General features: G+C 38.3%; 1 protein-coding gene across 1 annotated transcript in view; it reads left to right on the top strand.

The window, feature by feature from the left end:
- Window positions 1-19,615, top strand: part of eng (endoglin) — a 76,424-nt gene that overhangs the window by 4,617 nt on the left and 52,192 nt on the right. The window lies entirely within an intron of this gene.

Below are 19,615 nucleotides of genomic sequence, written 5' to 3'. Positions count from 1 at the left end.
AATACTTTCTGAACGTCATTAGGATCATAATAATATGTTATTTGTGCTTTGAGAGACAGAAAACAAGGCAGTCGGGGAAAACAATCTGGGCAGTTTTACATGCTTTGATTGTATTCCAGCAGCTCAAACACACTCCAGCTGTTTCTAATCAGACTAAAGATGCTTTTCCTGCTGATCCCCTCAAACGGCCCCAGATTGAACACTTTTAAGGGCATATCAGTGTTGCAAATTATTATTATTTGTTTGTTGCCCCACATTAAATAAATCTGTAATTTATAGTAAGTACTATAGTTTTTTTTAAACTATACAATACTATAGCACTCGAAGTGATTCTACAGTTGCTATGGGACACACAAGACCTACAGTTATTGATCTGTTATGGTGATTCTACGGTTGCTATGGGAACACAAGACCTACAGTTATTGATCTGTTGTGGTGATTCTACGGTTGCTATGGTAACACAAGAACTACAGTAATTGATCTGTTGTGCTGATTCTACGGTTACTATGGTAACACAAGAACTACAGTAATTGATCTGTTGTGGTGATTCTACAGTTGTTATGGTAACACAAAAACTACAGTAATTGATCTGTTGTGGTGATTCTACGGTTGCTATAGTAACACAAGAACTACAGTGATTGATCTGTTGTGCTGATTCTACGGTTACTATGGTAACACAAGAACTACAGTAATTGATCTGTTGTGGTGATTCTACAGTTGTTATGGTAACACAAAAACTACAGTAATTGATCTGTTGTGGTGATTCTACGGTTGCTATAGTAACACAAGAACTACAGTAATTGATCTGTTGTGGTGATTCTACAGTTGCTATGGTAACACAATGACTACAGTATTATAAACAAATGAGCCAATACTATAGTTTTTTTTACAAATAAGGTACATTATGTAATAATACACCATATTATTTGACAGATGCACTCGTCTGGTTTGTTTTGCATCTCCAGCTCTCCATTAATCTGCTCTGTTTAGGTTGTGCTTTCACTTTGTGTTTCTGTGCTCAGCAGTTTTCCATAATATTTCCTAATAATTCTGAGATAGTCTGTCAGTGGTCATTAGTGTCTTCTGTTTAGGCTTATGATGATATCAGATTCTGTTGTTGGGATTTATTGCTTAAGCTTTTCATCATGGTATACTGGATTATCACGATATTGATATGTGGAATATTGTGTCAAGTAACAAAAAAGAGAGAGAGAGTGTGTGTGTGTGTGTGTGTGTGTGTGTGTGTGTGTGTGTATTGCTTTAAATGTGACTACAGACCTCAAAACCAAACAGAAATTTTTGTATTGAACATAATCTGGAAGCTAAATAAGTGAGCTTTCTACCTGTAGTCATTAGTGTCTTCTGTTTAGGCTTATGATGATGGTATCAAATTTTGTTGTTGTGATTAATTAGTTAACACCATATATTGTATTATCATGACACTGACATCAGCTGCTATACACATTAACAGGTGTACTAGCAAAAAAGAGAGCTTTGTGTGTGTGTCTCTGTGTTGCTATATATATATATATATATATATATATATATATATATATATATATATATATATATATATATATATATATATATATATATATATATATATATAAGCAATATCATACGAGTAGCAGTGTGGCACTCGGCCTTAGTGTCCCACCACACTGTAAAACCCAAGAAGTTAAGGTAACTCAAACCATTTGAGGAAACTGATTGCAACAAACCATTTAAGTTCAAAAACCAATCCTAATGAGTACTGTTAACTTAATCCATTTGAGGAAATGAAGCAATTTGAGCACAGTAAACCCTGATAAATGAAGAGAACTCAAATCAGCTGAGTACTGTAAAACCCAATAATTAAGGCAACTCAAACCGTTTGAGGAAACCGATTGCAAGAAACCATTTGAGTTAAAGAACTAATCTATATTAGTACTGTGAACTTACTCCATTTAAGTTGAAGTAATGAGGAATTTAATTAACTCATTACCTTCAACACTGAGTTCAAAACTCTTCTCAAATTAGTAAAATTAACTTTCAATAAATGTTGAGTTAGCTACACTCATTTCAGTTGATAAAGTTGACTGTTGGGTTTTGCAGTGCAGTGATGATAGTCAGCCACATCATACTGCTGCTTGTGTGATATTGCGTTTATACAACAGTTCGACGACATAATCTGAGAGTCTACAAACACTTTTGTTTTAGGAACTACTTTCTTCCGCCATTTATTTACATCTGCAGCTGATGTCAGAACAGCAGAAGCCGTTACTAACTCACCAACGTCACTTTAGAGGCAGTATGTGAATGATTCTCAAGCGTAATGTCTAAAATTATGACAAAACAGCTGATTTTGCTCAACTTTGAAGAGTATAAGGCTGAATCACATGACATAGTAGGACAAAACGTTACAGGATTAGCTTTGTCCCATCATCTATTGTTGCTCTGAATAGATTGTAATATTTTATAATGTACTTGTGTGTGTGTATATGTGGGTATGTATATGTGTGACTTAATTGTTTGTCTCAAATGCCAAACTTTGCTGCAAAAAGAATCTACCTACAGGTACAGTACCAAGAAAGTCAACTCAACTCAACTCAATGCCATCCATCTACAGAGATTTCCCAGTATTTCTCTGTTGCAATCAGGAGATCACAATAATTAATCCTGAAAAAGCCAAAGCAAAGCAAACACTAGCAGATTACGGTTGTGTTTGTTATAGGGAAAAATGCTAAACACATGCGGGCATTTCTTCTTTCTTTACCGTTTACTGAAACTAGTCTGCAGTAGTGAATACAGGAGACTCATTAGAAACAGATCACCAACAAAAAAGTATCTCAAAGAAAGTCACTCCCTGGACAAAGAGTGGCCAACATAAAATACATACATTCCTAATATGTGAGTCCCATCTCACACTCAACACACTACAATTACTATATGATATGAATACAGCACTACAACATACAAGAGAGAGTGATTTACCAGTTTAATAATGATTTGATCAGCTGTAGTTTAAAATTACGCTGAGTTTCTCCTCCTCTAAGGGTGTATTATGCGGTCTCTGCTGCCATCTTGTGGCGGAACATCAACCGTCTTTGCTCTGCTCAGTATGACAGGCTGATGCGCTGTCAGAAGTTATAAATATTTCAAATAGGCACTATCCTTATAAATAAACTGCGATCTAAACAACTACATTCTCGCCTAAAATTCTTCAAAAGTACATCATGTTGTCTAACAGCAACGATATTTGTCAACCTGTAGAGTGTCCACTGCTTGTCTCTGTATGTGGGCGGAGTAATACACAAGGGTGAAGAGGCTGTACATGTGCTGTTATTTGCAGAATATTGCATGGCTATCAAGCCAATCAGATTCAAGAACCAGACAGAACTGTTGTATATATATAAATATCTATCAGAAATACAAATGTTTCTGAAATAGAATTACTATTAAAAATTGGAGGGTTAAAAAATAGAAATATTAAGAAAAACACCTTAAAAGCTGTTTAAATTAAGCACTTTGCAATGTGTTTGACTAATCAAAAGTTGAGTTTTGATATATTTAAAGTGGCAAATGTCTTAATGGAACTTAAATACAGTTGTCAAATACTTACTGTCCAGCAATGGTTGTCATTGTGTGTAAACGGCAGCAAAGCAAGTCTCTGGCGTCCTCAGGAAGAGCAGCAGGTTATGTAACGTCTGATATTAGTACAGCTGCAGAATGATCATTACTGCACACAGAGAGAGAGAGAGAGAGAGAGAGACAGACGGACGCTTCCTTGATGAATAAGCACAATGATGGCAACAGGAAAAAAATGCCGGTGTTAAATATGGCGTGTAGCGTTGAAATGAGGCACTTCCGGCCGCTGAAGGACCGCCGGCTGGTCTGGGAGCAGTGAGACCCGGTGACGCGACCGCATGGAGACCGATTTCTATCTCGCAATTAACAATCTGTTTTCTTCCTCCTGCGACTGCCAGCTTTCTTCTCATTCCTGTTGGGGATTTTTTTAGATGCGTCCTGCTCATCAGGATTCAGAATACTGTAGTATTGAGAAAGTGCAGTAAATACTGTAGTCCACTTTACAAGTGGCGAGGTACCCCTGGGTACAGTACTGGGACCTTTACTTTTCCTCAAAATAATAGTACACTTTAAGATTTACTATTGCAAATTGTATTTTACTATAGTATCTTACAGTATATATTACATCTTACTGAAGTATACTGTAATATTAACAACAATGAATTCATTAACTGCAGTAAATACTGTAGTATACATTAAAAGTGGTGAGGTACTCCTGAATTCAGTGCTGGGGCACTTGCTTTTCTTAGAATTATCAAATTTACCATAGTACACTTTAAGATTTACTACTGTAAATTGTATTATGCTGTTGTATATTACAGTGAGTGTTACATCTTACTGCAGTATACTGTAGAATTAACTATAATGAATTTATTAACCGTACTAAATACCGTAGTATACTTTATAAATGGCAAGGTACACCAGGCTTCAGTTCCGGGGCTTTTGCTCTTCTCAGAATCATCAAAAATGCTATAGTACACTACAAGATTTACTACTGTAAAATGAAGTATACTATAGTATATTACAGTATTTACTTCATCTTAATGCAGTATAGTAACTGTAGTAAATATTGTAGTATACTTTATAAGTGGTGAGGTACCCCAGGGTTCAGTTCTGGGGCGTTTGCTCTTCTCAGAATAATATAATATTCCATAGTACATTTTAAGATTTACTACTGTAAAATGAAGTACACTATAGTATATTACAGTATTTACTTCATCTTACTGCACTATACTATAGTATTATCTAGATTGAACTGTAGTAAACAATGTAGTATACTTTAAAAGTGGTGGGGTACCCCGGGGTACAGTACTGGTGCATTTGCTTTTCCTTAAAGTAATCTAAAATACCATAGTACACCTTAAGATTTACTACTGTAAAATGTATTTTACTATAGTATCTTACAGTATCTTACTGCAGTATACTGTAGTATTAACAATAATGAATTTATTAACCGCAGTAAATACTGTAGTATACTTTAAAAGTGGTGAGGTACCCCAGGGTTCAGTTTTAGGGCTTTTGCTTTTCTCAGAATAATCTAAAATACCATAGTGCACTTTAAGATTTACTACTGTAAAATGAAGTATACTATAGTATATTACATCTTACTGCAGTATAGTAACCGCAGTAAATACTGTAGTATACTTTAGGTGTGGTGAGGTACCCCAGGATTCAGTGCTGGGGCGTTTGCTCTTCTCAGAATGATCTAAAATGCCATAGTACACAACAAGATTTACTACTGTAAAATGAAGTATACTATAGTATATTACAGTATTTACTTCATCTTACTGCAGTATACTATAGTATTATCTAGACTGAACTGACAAACTGTGGTAAATAATGTGGTATACTTTAAAAGTGGTGGGGTACCCCGCTGTACAGTACTGGTGCATTTGCTTTTCCTCAAAGTAATCTAAAATACCATAGTACACCTTAAGATTTACTACTGTAAAATGTATTTTACTATAGTATCTTACAGTATATATTACATCTTACTACAGTATACTGTAGTATTAACAATAATAAATTTATTAACTACAGTAAATACTGTAGTATACTTTAAAAGTGGTGAGGTACCCCATGGTTCAGTGCTGGGGCTTTTGCTCTTCTCAGAATAATCTAAAATACCATAGTACACTTTAAGATTTACTACTGTAAAATTAAGTATACTGTATATTACATCTTACTGCAGTATAGTAACCGTAGTAAATACTGTAGTATACTTTATCTGTGGCAAGGTACCCCAGGGTTCAGTGCTGGGGCGTTTGCTCTTTTCAGAATAATCTAAAATACCATAGTGCACTTTAAGATTTACTACTGTAAAATGAAGTATACTATAGTATATTACAGTATTTACTTCATCTTACTGCACTATACTATAGTATTATCTAGATCGAAGTGGTAAATAATGTGGTATACTTTAAAAGTGGTGAGGTACCCCGGTGTACAGTTCGGGGGCCTTTGCTTTTCATCAAAATAATCAAATATACCATAGTACACTTTAAGACTTACTACTGTAAAATGTATTTACTATAGTATCTTACAGTATATATTACATCTTACTGCAGTATACTGTAGTATTAACAATAATAAATTTATTAACTACAGTAAATACTGTAGTATACTTTAAAAGTGGTGAGGTACCCCATGGTTCAGTGCTGGGGCTTTTGCTCTTCTCAGAATAATCAGAAATACCATAGTACACTACAAGATTTACTACTGTAAAAGGAAGTATACTGTATATTACATCTTACTGCAGTATAGTAACCGTAGTAAATACTGTAGTATACTTTATCTGAGGCAAGGTACACCAGGCTTCAGTTCTGGTGCCTTTGCTCTTCTCAGATTTATCTAAAATGCTATAGTGCACTACAGGATTTACTACTTTAAAATGAAGTATACTATAGTATATTACAGTATTTACTTCATCTTACTGCAGTATACTATAGTATTATCTAGATTGAAGTGGTAAATAATGTGGTATACTTTAAAAGTGGTGAGGTACCCCGGTGTACAGTTCGGGGGCCTTTGCTTTTCATCAAAATAATCAAATATACCATAGTACACTTTAAGACTTACTACTGTAAAATGTATTTACTATAGTATCTTACAGTATATATTACATCTTACTGGAGTATACTGTAATATTAACAATAATGAATTTATTAACCACAGTAAATACTGTAGTATACTTTAAAAGTGATGAGGTACCCCAGGGTTCAATCCTGGGGCGTTTGCTCTTCTCAGAATAATCAGAAATACCATAGTACACTTTAAGATTTACCACTGTAAACTGTAGTATATTATAGTATACTGTATATTACATCTTACTGCAGTGTATTATAGTATTGAATATAGTAAAATTGACCAACTCTAGTAAATATTGTAGTATGTTTTACACGTGGTAAGATTTACTACAGTATTATACTATAGTAAATATTTTATCTTGCTGCAGTATACAATAGTAAAGTAGATAAACTGTAGTAAATACAGTAGAAGTGTTGTCGTGTGCCTAATTAACACATTCCTCCACACACATGCCTGAAGTGAAGAGTGCGAACAGCAAGATCTTATTATAAGACGAGAATAAACATGAGAGAAACAGTCTGAACTGAGTCAGATCTGAACCCTCACACTCGTTTATTCCCTGTACAGCTTCATCTCTTTTCATATTTCACCTTTTTGCTCTCTTTTGACTGTAGAGCTTTATCTGAAGTGCGTCTGAAGGGATTAGGAGGAATTTCATTGGACCAGACTGGTCTTGCCATGACAACAAAGCTTTTTATGCTGCTTTAATTTATTTAATCAGCTTTCAGCTATTTATTTTAAGTCATACAAAGTGTAACTTACTACTTTATTCTGGTTTATTGATTCTTCGAGTAATCTGTGATTAGAAAAAAAATATCATTGTAATAAGGGCAGCACGGTGGCTTAGTGGTTAGCACAGCAAGAAGGTCTCTGGTTCGAATCCCAGCTGGCTCCGCTGGCGTTTCTGTGTGGAGTTTGCATGTTCTCCCCGTGTTGGTGTGGGTTTCTTCCGGGTGCTCCGGTTTCCCCCACAGTCCAAACACATGTGCTATAGGGGAATTGATCAACTAAATTGGCCGTAGTGTATGAGTGTGTATGAGTGTTTCCCAGTGATGGGTTGCAGCTGGAAAGGCATCCGCTGTGTAAAACATCTGCTGGAATAGTTGGCGGTTCATTCCGCTGTGGCGACCCCTGATTAATAAAGAGACTAAGCCGAAAATGAATGAATGAACGCAGTAAAGAATAACCCTGTGTGCTACTAATAAGACTGTGCTTCTTCCAGCTTTAACATGTTTTCCCATGTGTAGTTATGAAATGTTCCATAAACACTGGAGTAAAGGGATTGCAGAGTGTGTGAGAGCAGCTGCAGCAACTCCTCAGCCAACAGAACCATTCGCTATAATCATTAGAAACAAATGAGCTCTTACGTAACTTTAGCTGCTTATTTAAACATCATATTAGGTTACTGCTAAAACAATAATCATTAAGATGCTTATCTGCAGTCAAACGTGAGTCAATGATTAAACCTGCAACTCTGTTAGTTACTCATTAATAAAAAGTCATTCATCTCCACATTTTAACCATGTCATTACAATTACACTTACATTTTCTCTTTATTGGATAATTCAATAAATGATCTTTCGGACGACACGGTAGCTCAGTGGTTAGCACTGTGTCCTCATAGCAAGAAGGTTGCAGGTTTGAGTCCCGGCTGGGTCAGTTGGTGTTTCTGTGTGGAGTTTGCATGTTCTCCCAGTGTTGCCATTGGTTTCCTCCAGGTGCTCCGGTTTCCCCCACAGTCCAAACACATGCGCTATAGGGGAATTGATCAATTAAATTGGCCGTAGTGTATGAGTGTGTGTTTGAATGAGTGTGTTTCCCAGTACTGGGTTGCGGCTGGAAGGGCATCTGCTGTGTAAAACATGGAGTAGTTGGTGGTTCATTCCACTGTGTAAATAAAATGAGACTAGATATTGTTCAAGACACTAGTATTCAGCTTAAAGTGACATTTAAAGGCTTAACTAGGGTAAAGTTAGGGTAATTAGGCAAGTCATTGAATACTCCAACTATACTCCAACTATATATATATATATATATATATATATATATATACATTGTATACCCCAACTATGGGTTATTATAGCACCTTCTCAACTATGGGTTATTTTAACCCAATGCATTGGGTTATTTTGAATGTTATTTATTTGCATTCTGGTATTACTTATGCTACTAGTACTACGATTAATTTTATATTTATGACTGTGTAAATAAATAACATGCAGTTTTCCAAAATATTGAAAATGCTTCATTTCCATAACATTTTAAGTTCCAGACACAGCGTTTTTATCTGTTTAATATCGATCGGCTATGAAGCGCGTGCTTGTATCATCAGTAATTAAGAGTGCTGGTGTAACGGATAGAAAAAACACCACACGGAGAGGTCATTTGACAAAAAAAACAACAACAATATTATTGCATTATAGCTTAAATAAACGTTATAAAGCAAAAACAACATTACACACGCAGCTGTTCTGTGTCAGTCAAATCAATTGACGGTTGAAATTCTAAATGTTTTACCCAACTGGTTGAGTTAATAATAAATAACCCAATAAAGGTTAAAAATAACCCAACAAAGCACCAAATATTTAACTCAACTGGTTGGGTTATTACATAAATAACCAAATAAAGGTTAAAAATAACCCAAGAAAGCACCAAATATTTAACCCAACTGGTTGAGTTATTAAATAAATAACCCAATAAAGGTTAAAAATAACCCAACAAAGCACCAAATATTTAACCCAACTGGTTGAGTTATTAAATAATTAACCCAACAAAGGTTAAAAATAACCCAACAAAGCACCAAATATTTACCTCAACTGGTTGAGTTATTACATAAATAACCAAATAACCCAAGAAAGCACCAAATATTTAACCCAACTGGTTGAGTTATTAAATAACCCAATAAAGGTTAAAAACAACCCAACAAAGCACCAAATATTTAACCCAACTGGTTGAGTTATTAAATAATTAACCCAACAAAGGTTAAAAATAACCCAACAAAGCACCAAATATTTACCTCAACTGGTTGAGTTATTACATAAATAACCAAATAACCCAAGAAAGCACAAAATATTTAACCCAACTGGTTGATTTATTAATAAAAAAGCCAATAAAGGTTAAAAATAACCCAACAAAGCACCAAATATTTAACCCAACTGGTTGAGTTATTAAATAAATATTCAATTAAAGGTTAAAAATAACGCAACAAAGCACCAAATATTTAACCCAACTGGTTGATTATTAAATAATTAACCCGATAAAGGTTAAAATTACCCAACACAGGGAAAATACCAGAAATTATTCCAACTATTGACAAATACTTAATTCAAATCGTTTTGGTAAGTAGCAGAAAAGCCATAACTGGAAAATGGTTTCAGACTGATCCTCAATGGATAGGAATTGTAAAGGAAATACACTGTATGGAGAGACTGACTTTAAATCTAAGATTTGACAATGTGTGTCAAATGTAATATGACTTGATTTTGTAACCCTCATGACAACCGCTTTGTTCTCTGTGTTTTTTCTTTACATTTTTTTCTTTCATTTCTCTAAATAAAAAAAGTAAAAAATAAAATAAAATAACCCAACACAGCACCAAATATTTAACCCAACTGGTTGAGTTATTAATAAATAACCCAATAAAGGTTAAAAATAACCCAACAAAGCACCACATATTTTTAACTCAACCATTGGGTTGAATAAATAACTCAGTGTTTTTAGAGTGTAGCAGTGGTTTGTTCTGTAGACTATCCAACACTAATATTGCTGAAGGGGGCTAATAATATTGAGCTTAAAATGGGTTTAAAACTATTAAAAACTGCTTTTATTCTAGCTGAAATAAAACAAATCAGACTTTCTCCAGAAGAAGTGAAGTTTAAATGTTAAACTAATTTCGAGAGGAGCATGTGCTCATGATTGGCCCAGCTGGTCCACATTAGCTAATCATGATCCTCCAATCAAAGGATCCCAAGTAACTATATATATCCTCATTTCCTCTCTACAACTATCTTCGTCTGGAAGAAAGCTTCCGGCTGCTAAAAAGCTTCAGCTCTAAAAAGCTTTTACAGCTTTGCGCTTTTCAGCATATCAATATGGAAATAGCCAACAAACATCTACAACTGCAGCCAGAGCCATGAAGCCAAACTCTCACCGCTCTCTTAGCGGTCCACCCGTGGTAATGTACATAGCATGCTTTAGAGGAGGCCGTGCAAAATAACTACTCTCCAACAAAACTAAACATTTCGTATATCTTTAGAAAGCAAGACTCACATAACTAAAATAATTGAAATCATTTTAAGGACACAAACACTATGGACTTAGCGTCCTCTGTTGAACTGTAAACAACCAGAGATAACAAACCAAATAAACCCACCTCTCAAGCTTCTGGCCCGTCCATAGGTCCCTAACGGTTTAACAACCTGGATAATTCAACTGCAAGGATTAAAGCAATCTAATCCGTAAAATATTAGTCCACAACATACATGTATGTTGATAATTATCCATGGATTCACTGCTGTCATCCAAACTAGTCGCTGGACTGCGTTCAGTAAGTAGCATCTTTCAGACATAAACACTTGTAACAAAATGGCCGCTGACCTTTGCACTTTTGATGGACACTTCTTTGAGCCAATAGCTGGAAGAAGTGTCACCGTCCAAGGGCTCTCAGAACATGAGACGGTCCCGCCCTCTCTCCCGATATTTAGGAACAGACACAGTTGCAAAGACTTTGTGAATGAATTGGGCCAGTTATGCTTCTGACTTTAATAATGTTAAGATTCCAAACTTAATGTTATTTAATCATGGATAAAAGTAAAGCCTGTAGCAAACATTACATTGACAAAGTTTCTAATAAGTACGGTTCAAGTATAAATTAAATGTCAACATCGTTTTTGAAGTAAAAAAAAAATAAAAAATAAAAATAAATAAATAAATAAATAAATAAATAAATAAATAAATAAATAAATAAATAAATAAATAAATAAATAAAAAATAAAAAATAAATAAATAAATAAATAAATAAAAAAAAAAAAAAAAAAAAAAAAAAAAAAAATAATAATAATAAATTAATAAATAAATTAATTAAAAAAAAAAATAATAATAAATAAATAAATAAATAAATAAACCCCGCCACTCCCGATAGCAATTTAACTTCTGAAAATTACCCAGCTAATGAAATTCTACACATCAAACATAGACGTCTGATCGTAATATGCCACAGGGATTTAAACTTCTCACTTCACCTACTCTGTCTTAGAGGTATTTCCAGGACCACCAGCCAAGCCATGCTCCATATCTTTAGCTCTCCATCCCTCCACCATCCCATGGAGGGATTCTGTTCATTCATGTCTAACCCATGGATTCCACCCGGGCCTCTCAGCTCTTCCTTCCATTAATTTTTTTTTTTGTCCTAATCCTGACCTAACCCGAAACTGTCGATCATCTTATTTTAAAAAGAGATTGACAACCACTTTATAATTGGACCATTCTCTGCCCCACCATTCAATATTTCATGCATTTGTCCTATAAGCAGTGCAACTCGTAAATTCTCTGACAAATGGATTCTATCTAATAATTTCAGAATCCCCCATCTCACCCAACTTTTAGATGAGATTCTAATCATCTCTCCCCTAACATCGCCTACAGCCTAACACCTAGAGATCACCCAAAAGGTTTTCGCCAAACTAGGTATTCCTCTTGCAGAAGGCTGGAACCAGTACATTTACTGAATTTCTAGGCATCAACTCTAATTTGCATAAATTCCAAGCTTCCCTTCTTAAAGAGAAAGCTGACTGAATTTCTCTTTCCCTTATAATTCAAGAAAACAGACTTTAATAAAACGCATACTGTTATCCATTCTCGACCACCTAAATTTCACAATGCCAATTTACCTCAAACTTGCCTGCTTCAGCTCCCTACAACAGTCCACGATTTAGAAGACACAAGGTCTCTCTCCAAACCCACCCGCAATGAACTCAGCTTATGGATTACTTTCCTTAAGCAATGGAACGACCGTTCCTCCTTTTGCAGTAATTGTTTGCACCCCCATTAGATATTAGCCTATATACTGGTGCTGCCCCATCAGTTGGGTTCAAAGGTTACTCAGAGGCCACTGGTTTGCTACCACATGGCCTCCTCAATCGATTTCTACTCCAAAAAGCAATTACTCATCAGCTTCCTTCAAACTGTACTCAAAAGTTGCTGCTGCCATACTATGGGGAGACGAATGGTCCACCTCCAGCATTCTTTCATTGTGATGAGGAAGACATAATATAATGCATAGACAAAGGCGTTGTTACTCCCCAACCTTTAATGCTACTTTTAAGATGTCTTATTTGGACATCAGCCAAAAAACAATGTATCATGTCTGCTTAAGACTTGCCAGGTTGCAAAAACCAAATCATTGACTCTTCTCATTTTCTTTTCAGAAATTCTGGTCATTGGCTCCAGAAGTGGATCCTAACCCAACGCTTGTCCCTCCCTTTCCAGAAGTGACATTGCCTTAAACCACCCTCTTTATAACCTCCACCAAACCCCATATCGCTTATCCTCCAAGTAGTAGCCCTCAGAACCCTTCCGTCACACATCACAGCATGGAACATATTCGAACTCAACCCCTCACTCCAACCCACTATAGCAGATCTAATTTTGTTCGAGGAAAGAAAGGGTTTCCTCATCCTGCAAAGTAAGAGATTAATTCGACAACATTTCATTCACATCTTCAACATCCTTGCCCTCACCTATGCCCTCCTAGCATACCTACACTTAAGGGGATCTCAAGAAACAACCCCCCATAGCCCCCCTTTTTTACTGATGACGCTAATTGTCCAGTATCATGTCTCTGGTTCCAGAAACACCTCAAAGTCCTTCGCTTATCAGGATTCTTTCCTGAACCATTTTCCAGCCATTCTTTCAGAATTGGCAGGCCACCACAGCAGCCGTTAACAGGCTTTCCCAGCATCAGATCCAGACCCTCGGTCATTGGTCCTCTGAAGCTTTTTGAATCCTACATTCGCCTTAGTCTTTTCATCTAAAACAACCCCAGTCGGTTCTATTAAACCTCTCAGCCAATATCGGCCACCCTTTTATACTCTAGCCAAAACCATCTATCTGTCCATTGCTAGCAACCCCCCTCTACGGCTCAGACTCCCGCAGGAGTAAATATGAGCTTCAGCTCTTGGAGAGCCTCACCTATCAACCTCACCTTTCTGTTCCCCCTGCCAGCATTGAGTGCTTCCACTGTTCCCTCCTAACTCTTTACCCCTCGCCTTTGACTCATTTAATTTCCTTGCTCCATCTGCATCACCCTAAGCTCAGACTTCTGCAGGAGTCAAGACGAGATTTGGCTCTGGGAAGAGTCTTACCTTTCACCCTCTCCTTTCTGTTCCCCCTGTCAGCGTTAAGTGCTTCTGTTGTTCCCTCCAAGCTCTTTACCCCTTGCCTCTTGACTCTCATCCAACCTCCTTGCTCCACCTAAGCATCACCCTAAGCTCAGATTCCCACAGGAGTCAACACGAGCTTCGGCTCTCACAGGAGCCTCACCTATCACTCTCACCTTCCTGTTTCCACTGCCAGTATTGAGTGCTTCCGCTGCATCAGTTTAATTATTCTGTATAGTCATTCACCAGTATTTACATTGTTTATTCTGCATTATAGTTCATTAGCATTCATGTTATTATATTCTGTATTTTGCATAGTAATCAAGTTACCTCCAACAGCTCCTCCCCTGTTATTTCCCCCTGCCAGCATTGTGTGCTCCTGCTGCTTTAGTGTCTTATTGCATAGTTTGTATATTCTGTATAGTATTAGTATAGGATAATTGTGTTACTCGCAGCTGCTCTCCCCCCTTTTATTTTTCCTGCCAGCAGAGTGCTTCTGCTGCATTAAATCATTTATTCTCCATCGTAGTTTACCATTATCTTTCATGTATTGTATCATTTGCATAATTGTATAGTATACCTGTGTTATAGCTACCTTCCTCTTTCTCTTCCCATTCCAGCATGGAGTCCTTCCGCTGTACCAGTTTATTTTTCCATATAGTCATTAAACAAATCTACATTGTGTTTACTCTGCATAGTCCATTCAGTATTTTGTATAATATTGTGTATTTCTGCATAACGATGTTACTCCCAGCACCTTTTCTCTCGCCAGCATTGAGTGCTTATGCTGTTTTCTCCCAGCCTTTACTCCTAGCCTTTGACTCTCATCCAACTTCCTTCCTCCACCTTTGCATCACCCTAAGATCTGACTCCCGCAGGAGTCAATACAAGCTTTGGCTCTCGCAAGAGCCTCACCTATCGCCCTCACCTTCCTGTTTCCCCTGCAGTGTCGAGTGCTTCTGCTGCATCAGTTTATTTATTCTGTATAGTTATTCACCAGTTTCGGCATTAAAGTGTTTATTCTGCATAGTAGTTCATTAGCATTTCATGTTTATGATATTATGTATTTTGCTTAGTAACCTTGTTACTTTAACCGCTCTCCACTTTTCTTTCCCCTTCTTAGCGTCGTGGGCTCCTGCTGCATTAGTATCTTTCTTTTCGTGTAATTTGTACATAATAATACTTGTTACTTACAGCTGGTTTTTCTGCTTTAGTGCATTTTATTATGCATAGTAGTTCACTAGTATGCTCCATGTCTATATTTTATTGTTCGTATACTAAAGCTGTGTTAATTCCAACTGCCTTCCCCTTTCTTTTTCCATGCCAGTGTTGAGCTACCTGCTAGCATTGGATGCTTCTGCTGCATACTAGTCCTATATTCCATACATTAATTCATAAAGCATTTAAGTTCCCTCCAGCTTCTCTGCCCTTTCTTTACCCTCAGCAGCGTTGGATGATTCCGCTACCAAATCACTTCCCTCTGCTTTAACAGCCAACTCCATGCCCTTCTGTATTACCTCTCACAAACCTTCTCTTAAACACTGACTCCCACTTAAGGTCCAACTCTCACACGAGTCTCCACCCTCACTCATAGCCACACTCGGACTCCCACAGGAGTCAAACTTAGTCTGCTGTGTTCATTTTCATAGCCACCAAACCTACCCTGGCCTTTACACACTCCCTAGATCCTCCCCCCACCCCCCTCCCTTTACCAGTTCTTTACATTACATCCAGCAGCCGGATGTAGCACTTTTTCTTTGCACTTTGGGGAGTTTCTGTGTAAACACGCGGCTGCTGTCCCGAGCGTTTATCATTTGCCTTTTGGGGAGTTTCAGATCGACCTGAGCTCAGTCTCCCCTCGCCCTGTGAAAGGAGGGAGCCCTGGGCTCGAGGATACCTTGAGCTCAGGGCTCTCTCCCGGGACAGCATGCCAAACAAGCTATGTATAAATCGTGAGCTAAGTGTGAACTCTTGAAGTGAAGTTTAAATGTTAAACTAATTTCGAGAGGAGCATGTGCTCATGATTGGCCCAGCTGGTCCACATTAGCTAATCATGATCCTCCAATCAAAGGATCCCAAGTAACTATATATATCCTCATTTCCTCTCTACAACTATCTTCGTCTGGAAGAAACCCCCCTCCTCCCCTTCTTCCACCTTTATCAAGAATGGGCGGCACGGTGGCCTAATGACTAGCACGTTTGCCTCACAGCAAGAATACCAATGGCGTTGGGTCTTCACTAGGCCATCTGGTGTTTCTGTTCTGCTCTATATTATTGATAAAATAAGCCTAAATCTTTTTCTAATGTCTTACTCTCAGGAAGTTCACCTTGGCCTCAGCAGCGGGGGAGTTTCAGATCGACCTGAGCTCAGTCTCCCCTCGCCCTGTGAAAGGAGGGAGCCCTGGGCTCGAGGATACCTTGAGCTCAGGGCTCTCTCCCGGGACAGCATGCCAAACAAGCTATGTATAAATCGTGAGCTAAGTGTGAACTCTTGAAACAATATTAGAGGAAATACTGTGAGAAATTCCTGAATCTGTTCAACATCATCTGGGGAATATCTGAAGAAGAAAATGACAGGAGGGTGAATAATTCTGACTGTATAGTGAATATCCCCCTGCGTACAGTATACTTGTGTGTGTGTGTGTGTGTCTGCTGGAGCTGTTCTGAGATCAGTGTATATCTAGATAAGAGCTCATAACGCTGGTCTTATCAGTGTGTTCGGCGGCCGCTGGGGTTCAGTGTCTGTATTTTATCTCAGTCTGATTCTAATGAGGCGTTCAAGAGTCCCGCTGGAGACCCCAAACCCCAGAGACGGGACGCTCCAGAGGGACAGATGGAGAACACCACCCACTGCGACACACACACACACACACACTGGAAAGCAGATCTGTGTATGAGCTGTTCTGTGTTGATTTGCGGTGGTGAACTGCATTATGGGATGTTGATCTCTGCTCTGTCCACTTCAGATGATGAAGATTCAGCTCTATTGTCAGTGCTGTAGCGTGAAATACAACACAACCCAGACTATACAACACTACACACTACTACACATGCAGAAGGACACTTTATACACACTGTTCAGGGGTAAAGGTTACTGGACTGTGTGTGTGTGTGTGTGTGCGCGTGTGTGTGTATGTACGTGTGTACGTGTGTGTGTGTGTGTGTGTGTGTGTGTGTGTGTGTGTGTATGCATGTATGGATGTATGGACATGTGTACGTGTGTGTGTGTAATTGAGTGTGTGTTTGTGTGTGTGTGTGTATGCATGTATGTACATGTGTACGTGTGTGTGTTTGTGTAATTGAGTGTGTGTGTGTGTGTGTGTGTGTGTGTGTGTGTGTGTATGCATGTATGTATGTGTGTATGTGTGTGTGTGTGTGTTTGTGTAGTTGAGTGTGTGTGTGTGTGTGTGTGTGTATGCATGTATGTACATGTGTACGTGTGTGTGTTTGTGTAATTGAGTGTGTGTGTGTGTGTGTATGCATGTATGTATGTGTGTATGTGTGTGTGTGTGTTTGTGTAGTTGAGTGTGTGTGTGTGTGTGTGTGTGTGTGTGTATGCATGTATGTACATGTGTACGTGTGTGTGTTTGTGTAATTGAGTGTGTGTGTGTGTGTGTGTATGCATGTATGTATGTGTGTATGTGTTTGTGTAGTTGAGTGTGTGTGTGTGTGTGTATGTATGCATGTATATATGTACGTACGTGTGTACGTGTGTGTGTTTGTGTAATTAAGTGTGTGTGTGCGTGTGTATGCATGTATGTATGTATGTACGTGTGTACGTGTGTGTGTGTGTTTGTGTAATTGAGTGTGTGTGTGTGTGTGTGTATGTACATGTGTACGTGTGTGTGTGTGTTTGAATGTAATTGTGTGTGTGTTTGTGTAATTGAGTGTGTGTGTGTGTGTGTGTGTATGCATGTACTGTCCGTGCGTGGTATGTGCGTATGTATGTGTGCATGTATGCACGTGTGTGTGTATGTATTTGTTTGCATGAATGCATGTGTGTGTGTATTTGTGAGTGTGTGTGTGTGTATATGTATGTGTTTGCGTGTACTGTATGTGTGTGGTGTGTGTGTGTGTGTATTTGTGTGTATGCATGTACTGTGTGTGTGGTGTGTATGCATGTGTGTGTGTATGTGTATGTATACATGTGTGAGTATGTATTTGTTTGTATGAATGCATTTGTGTGTGTATTTGTGACTGTGTGAGTGTGTGTGTGTGTGTGTGTGTGTGTGTGTGTGTGTGTGTGCATGCATGTATGTATGTACGTGTGTGTTTGTATGTAATTTTGTGTGTTTGTGTAATTGAGTGTGTGTGTATGTGTGTAAGTATGTATGTGTGCATGTGTGTGTGCATGTGTGTAAGTATGTGTGTGTGCATGTGTGTATGTATGTATGTATGTATGTGTGTGTGTGTGTGTGTATATCTATGCATGTGTGTGTGTATATGTGTGTGTGTGTGTGTGTGTCTCTGTGGTCAGCTCCGAGTCATCAGCAGCTCCAGCAGGAGTGTGTGTGTGTGTGTGTGTGTTCTCTGTAAGCATATGTTGTGTGAATCTTTGAGTGATGAGCTCTCCTCCATCTGCTCAGAGGAACAGCCTTCGCTAAATGAAGATTTCCTCCTCGAGTTGCTACGCTAATGATTCACAGAACACACACACACACACACACACACACACACACACACTGCCTCTCTCACACATATATCATTACCTGCGTATTTACCAGTGTGTGTCCTTTACTGTCGTCTCATGATGTTAGCATAGATTTCTGCAATAATAATAATGTTTTGTGTTGCTGTCTATGTGTGTGTGTGTGTGTGTGTGTGTGTTTGTGTGTGTGTGTGTGTGTGTGTGTGTTTGTGTGTGTGCATCACTATGAAAGTCTGTTTTCACGCGCAGATTCCATGTGGGCCTACTCATGAGTGTATAGAGCTGTAGCTGTGAAACGTCTCTATAAGAGTGTATTGAGTGGTTATGTTCAGTGTGTGTGTGTGTGTGTGTGTGTGTGTGTGTGTGTGTGTGTGTGTGTGTGTGTGTGTGTGTGTATAGAGGCCGGTCACTCTGAGTTTGTTGCTGTGTTTATTTCCATGTCGCAGTGACGCCGGCGTTGGGCTCCTGCAGGGTTAAACAGGCGTGTGTGTGTGTGCTGAATGCGGGGTGTTTGGAGCGAGGGGTCACCGGCGGGGGGACACCACAGGGCTCTGTGCGCCGCTGATAAGAGTTTGTTTGTCTTCCGGTGGATGTTCGGCCTCAGTCTGCGGACGAGGAAACGGCGGGACAATAGGTGTGCGGAGCAGCCTGTGACCTCCCTCTTGCTCTCTTCCTCTGCCTGAATCTGCCCCGTACACACCTCACACTTTCATCACAGAAACACACACGCAAAACACACCCCTTCAGTGTGGTTCAGGGGGGTGTGAAATTAAAATGAAGTGTTGTAGTATCAGTCTGTTAGCTTTAAGGAATATCTATAATCTAGTGTGCACCAAAACAGTGACAAAATCCACATGTGGATGATATAAACCTGCTTTAAACATCTAAACCTTGCTGTTTCTCACCTTAATGGATCAGTGACTTTTTTTTGCCGTCT

The sequence above is a fragment of the Danio aesculapii genome, chromosome 5 (genome assembly GCF_903798145.1).
Source record: "Danio aesculapii chromosome 5, fDanAes4.1, whole genome shotgun sequence".
Taxonomy (NCBI): domain Eukaryota; kingdom Metazoa; phylum Chordata; class Actinopteri; order Cypriniformes; family Danionidae; genus Danio; species Danio aesculapii.
Note: the sequence above shows the minus strand (reverse complement) of the source record. Positions and strands in the feature narration are given on the sequence as shown.